General features: G+C 44.7%; 1 pseudogene; it reads right to left on the bottom strand.

Annotated features, from left to right (window-relative positions):
* Positions 1-2,819: 2,819 nt before the first annotated feature.
* LOC135533709 (inositol 1,4,5-trisphosphate receptor-interacting protein-like) lies at positions 2,820-5,667 on the bottom strand (annotated as a pseudogene).
* Between the last annotated feature and the right edge of the window lie 409 nt (positions 5,668-6,076).

Raw genomic sequence — 6,076 nt, 5'->3', positions numbered from 1 at the left:
CACAGAAGTGTTTTAGGGAGCGTTTGACAGTGATGAGAGGTGGTCGTTTGACTGCGGCTCCGTAGCGGATACAGGCAATGAGGCAGTGATCGCTGAGATCCTGGTTGAAGACAGCGGAGGTGTATTTGGAGGGCCAGTTGGTCAGGATGATGTCTATGAGGGTGCCCTTGTTTACAGAGTTAGGGTTGTACCTGGTGGGTTCCTTGATGATTTGTGTGAGATTGAGGGCATCTAGCTTAGATTGTAGGACTGCCGGGGTGTTAAGCATATCCCAGTTTAGGTCACCTAAAAGAACAAACTCTGAAGATAGATAGGGGGCAATCAATTCACAAATGGTGTCCAGGGCACAGCTGGGAGCTGAGGGGGGCCGGTAGCAGGCGGCAACAGTGAGAGACTTATTTCTGGAGAGAGTAATTTTCAAAATTAGTAGTTCGAACTGTTTGGGTATGGACCTGGAAAGAATGACATTACTTTGCAGGCTCTCTCTGCAGTAGACTGCAACTCCTCCCCCTTTGGTAGTTCTATCTTGACGGAAGATGTTATAGTTGGGTATGGAAATCTCAGAATTTTTGGTGGCCTTCCTGAGCCAGGACTCAGACACGGCAAGGACATCAGGGTTAGCAGAGTGTGCTAAAGCAGTGAGTAAAACAAACTTAGGGAGGAGGCTTCTGATGTTGACATGCATGAAACCAAGGCTTTTTCGATCACAGAAGTCAACAAATGAGGGTGCCTGGGGACATGCAGGGCCTGGGTTTACCTCCACATCAACCGCGGAACAGAGAAGGAGTAGTATGAGGGTGCGGGTAAAGGCTATCAAAACTGGTCGCCTAGAGCATTGGGGACAGAGAATAAGAGGAGCAGGTTTCTGGGCATGGTAGAATATATTCAGGGCATAATGCGCAGACAGGGGTATGGTGGGGTGTGGGTACAGCGGAGGTAAGCCCAGGCACTGGGTGATGATGAGAGAGGTTGTATCTCTGGACATGCTAGTTGTAATGGGTGAGGTCACCGCATGTGTGGGAGGTGGGACAAAGGAGGTATCAGGGGTATGAAGAGTGGAACTAGGGGCTCCATTGTGAACTAAAACAATGATAACCTGAACAACAGTATACAAGGCCTATTGACATTTGAGAGACATACAGCGAGGCATACAGTAATCACAGGTGTTGAATTGGGAAAGCTAGCTAAAACAGTAGGTGAGACAACAACAGCTAATCAGCTAGCACAACAACAGCAGGTAAATGGCGTTGACTAGGCAACAGGGCCGACAATAAAACATAAACAAGCAGAATGGAGTGCCGTGATTAATGGACAGTCCAGCGTGCATCAGCTATGTAGCCAAGTGATCAGTGTCCAGGGGCAGGGGAAGCTGGATTAGTGAGTGCTATCCAGGTTAAAAAAACTAACAATGACTAAATAGCTTGTAGCTAGTTAGCTGGTTAGCTTCTGGAGGTTCTTGAGTGTGTTCTAAAAATTAAAAATAATAGCGATTCCGTATCACATTGGGTGAGGCAGGTTACCGGAAGGTATAAACAAATTAAAAATCGAAAAGAGATAAGAGAGTAAATATGGGTCCAGTGAGTGTTTGGGACGCGGCGATTCAGACGGTTAGCAGGCCTGTGCTAACAAGCTAACAGTTAGTAGGCCGGGGCTAAACAAGCTAGCAGTTAGCGGACCGGGGCTAAACAAGCTGGCAGTTAGCAGGCCGAAATAGCAAGCAAGGAGATAGCAAAGGGCTAGAGAGTTAGCCTTTGGGGGCGTCGCGATGGGGTGAGTCTGTTTATTCCTCTTCATGCGGTGACATTGATAGACCGGTCGTGGGTCCGGGTAATTGTAGCCCAGGAGTATGCTACGGTGGTAGGTATTGTAGCCCAGGAGTATGCTACGGTGGTAGCACAGGGGCTCTGGCGGGGCTAGCTTCAGGCTAAGTGGGTGGAAACGCTAGCCAGCAGTAATCATCCGGGGTTGCGGTTTAGCTAAATAACTAGTTGTGAAGATCCAGCTGAAAGATGTTCCGTTTGCGGTGGGAATCCGGGGATAAAAAATAAATAGGTCCGTTATGCTCTGTTTAGAGTCGCGTTGTTCGAACTGGCGAGAGCTTTCCGAGCTAAAGGTTAGCTGATGACCAGTTAGCTGAAGACCGCTAGCATAGCTGGTAGTTAGCTGGCTAGCTTCAGTTGAGGGGTTCCGGTCCGAAGTGAATATAAATACTTTAGGAAAAAAAATAGCTACATTGGGTGAGGCGGGTTGCAGGAGAGTATTTGGAAGCTGAGGTTTAGCAAAATGTTTTAAAAGATTTGCGAAGAAAAAATATGTAAAAACGAAAAAAGACGATATATACACAGGACAAGGGACACGACACGTCTTACTGCTACGCCATCTTGTTCCCAAGTTGGTGGGGGTGGGAAGGCTCACCATGGCTGTGCTCCTTCCCAGTCCTGTGAAATATGTAGATTAGGGCCTAATGTATTTCAATTTACTAACTTCTTTATGAACTGTAACGTAGAACTGTGTTCAGTGTCTATACTCCCATGCAGTTGAACCCTGGTCTGTTTGGTATTTGGAAATATTTTTACTTTCTCAAATACACTATAGGAAATGATTTGAAATGTTTCCAATGTAGTTTTGGGCCACATTTGAAAAATGAAGTATTTCAGGTAACTTTCAAATAAGCATTTATTTGGGTCCAGGTTGGAACTTCTGATTTTTAACATGAAACAGCTTAGGCAGGTTTCCTCATGATGCACTTTTCTGCATTTCAATGTCATTAAAGATTTGGCATCTCTACAGTTAATTGTCCAGTATTAACCTTAAATTGTTCAACACTCTATACCAGTTGAAGTTTTGTCCAGACCATTGCATTCCTTCGGCTTTGGCAAATACTCCTTTATCAGCATGGAAGAGTTCCTGAGCATCTCTTGCAAGTGCTTTACAGTCTTGGTGTAGCTGCCATTTTGTACCCCAAGAGGGCGGAAGAGATTTACTGGCTCTGCATCACTAAATACAGCAGGGAGTCCAATCTCACTTGGAACCAGAGGCTTTCCAATAAAGCTGTGAAGCAACTTCCTACCCTGAAGGCTATTTTCTAGGAAGTGCAATGCATCACGTAACCTGCTAGCCAAGTGTTCAGGGTACCAGACAGGAGGCTCTTTACTCAAAAGCAAGTGAATTAACACTGTTTTGAAGTGATGATCTGTAAGGATACTTCTGCCTGTGAGGGCTTTTTGTGAAGGAACGCTACAATTCCAAGGCAGTGAATGTGGCAGGAGTTTTCAGGCAGGTGATTGGCCAGGTACTTCAGGAAGTGGTCCTCGTAAGTGGTCAATGAGAGGCTCCAGTATGTGTCCAAGGAGTTGTTCGTAGTTGGGGTGGAAGGAGAAATGGTGAAATAAGCTTCAGTGTCTTTGAGTTTCACCATGGGAGCCATATCGAAGGTTATCACCTTCCCTGATCTGAATCGAACCATCAGAGCTCCTGGGGCGTCTATGTTGCGAAATGTCAGCTCAAATTCGTACTTGTGGGATATCTGTCCCCAAGCTTTTCTAATTGTGGTCTGGAACCATTTGGTAACCTGGGTTTTGGCCAGGTAAGGGGTGTGTTTTGAGCAAAGAGCGCTACCCAATACATCAGTGAACTTTTTACCACTTTGAGTTTCTTATTGTCACAACAACTAACTTTCAAATAAACATAAACTCCTGTCTCAGCCTCCAGTATTTATGCTGCAGTAGTTTATGTGTCGGGGGCTAGGGTCAGCTTGTTATATCTGTCCAATTCGGTGTCCTGTTTGAATCTAAGTGTGCGTTCTCTAATTCTCTCCTCCTCTCTCTTTCTCAAAGGACCTGAGCCCTAGGACCATGCCCCAGGACTACCTGACAGGATGACTCCTTGCTGTCCCTAGTCCACCTGGCCGTGCTGCTGCTCCAGTTTCAACTGTTCTGCCTTATTATTATTCAACCATGCTGGTCATTTATGAACATTTGAACATCTTGGCCATGCTCTGTTATAATCTCCATCCGGCACAGCCATAAGAGGACTGGCCACCCCACATATGCTCTCTCTAATTCTCTTTCTCTCTCTCCGAGGACCTGAGCCCTAGGACCATGCCCCAGGACTACCTGACATGATCACTCCTTGCTGTCCCCAGTCCACCTGGCCGTGCTGCTGCCCCAGTTTCAACTGTTCTGCCTTATTATTATTCGACCATGCTGGTCATTTATGAACATTTGAACATCTTGGCCATGTTCTGTTATAATCTCCACCCGGCACAGCCAGAAGAGGACTGGCCACCCCCACATAGCCTGGTTCCTCTCTAGGTTTCTTCCTAGGTATTGGCCTTTCTAGGGAGTTTTTCCTAGCCACCGTGCTTCTGCACCTGCATTGCTTGCTGTTTGGGGTTTTAGGCTGGGTTTCTTTACAGCACTTTGAGATATCAGCTGATGTACAAAGGGCTATATAAATAAATTTGATTTGATTTGACAACACAGCCGGCACAGCATATCATCATCTCCTATGGCAGCTGTGCGACATGAGCAGCCATTTTGGTTCACACCACCATCCAACATTTTGACTCTACCACAGCCCTCCATTTCAGGTGGCATATCATCAATAGCCTGGTTACACCAGAGTTGACACTGGAACCTGTATGGCTCTAACGGGGCAATGGGGACTATGATGTCACACACAAGGGAACTGATCCTGCCCTCCACCACAAAGTCTTCAATCACCATGCCAACCTCCACATCACTCATGCTCCTCATGGCGTCTAATAGGTCATTAGCAAAACCCTCTACAAACTCAGTCACCCTCCAGCTCTCATTGGGTGAGACTTTGACACATTTGTCATAAAAACGGTTGAGTGTATCACAGTCCGGTAGCGGAACTTCAGCCGAGAGGTTTTTCACGACAGAGATGTCTTCCATATCCTCCTGAATTATCTCTCCTGGATGGGGCTTCTTCTGTGAACGTCTTCTGAAGAATGTAACGGAGAAATGAACAAAAGAGATGAGGGAGTATGTGTTCCATAGGTACCAGGTGTTGTTGCTCTCTGAGTCTATGATATTATTGACATGCTCCTACTGCTGGTCATCCTTTGATGATTCGCTGAGGATCGGTGTCTCTTCCTGGTTTGTGTTATATTGTTCTGTGAGATGTTGATGGTCGTCTGACTTTCTGAGGTTAGGTGGTACTTTTACTTCCTGATGTGTGTTAGACGGTTGGTCTGTGAGTTGCTCTTCCTAGGCAGCGTTTCCCAAACTAGGGGTGCACGTTTTGGTTTTTTAACTAGTGCTACACAGCTGCTTCAAATAATCAAAGATTGATGATTAAGTTGATTGTTTGAATCAGCTGTATAATGCTAAGACAAAATCCAAAATGTGCACCTTGGGGTCCCCAGGACCAAGTTTGGGAAAAGCTGTCTTAGGGCAACATTTATCCATTGTTTATGTCAAAACACTCAACACCTCTTGGAAAGCTATTCTGGTGTGTCTTCATTGGAGGAAATTATAGTTGAAATTATTAATTATGTATACATTAATATTAGAACCATTAAGTTTTAATACTATTATGTTATGGTATGACATGTATGGATTTTTGGTTAAACTAGGACCAAAAATGTAGGGAAAACAAATTAATTGTCTGTACCTTGCGGGAAAGTGAGAAGGAGGGCATATATCCTTTCAGACAGATAAGAATGTTTGTTTGATGTTCCATTAGTGGAGAATAAATTATATATTTTCGACAGATTGGAATGTTTGTTTTATGAGGGGAGTAGAAGACGATCTCCAGACCTGAAGACACTGCGCTATTGTGTGGATCGAAGAGAGTGTGAGAAACTGATGACGTCATTTTATGTTCTCTCTTTAAAATGTAATGTTCTTTGTATTTTGGGTCAGTACTCATCAAGAATAAATTCTGAACTTGTTTTTTAAGACTGGTCTCGATCTATTTCATGCAAAAATGATAAACTTACAACTTATTATGAAATACATAGTGTGATTTTGGTTTTGGCTACAAAACATATAGGAATTTAGAATTCCTCTAACAATTGGTCCTTCGAGCCGGATCTAAATACCCCTCC

Source organism: Oncorhynchus masou, unplaced genomic scaffold (assembly GCF_036934945.1).
Source record: "Oncorhynchus masou masou isolate Uvic2021 unplaced genomic scaffold, UVic_Omas_1.1 unplaced_scaffold_2607, whole genome shotgun sequence".
Taxonomy (NCBI): domain Eukaryota; kingdom Metazoa; phylum Chordata; class Actinopteri; order Salmoniformes; family Salmonidae; genus Oncorhynchus; species Oncorhynchus masou.
The sequence above is the reverse complement of the archived record's forward strand: the minus strand, read 5'-3'. Positions and strand labels throughout refer to the sequence as shown.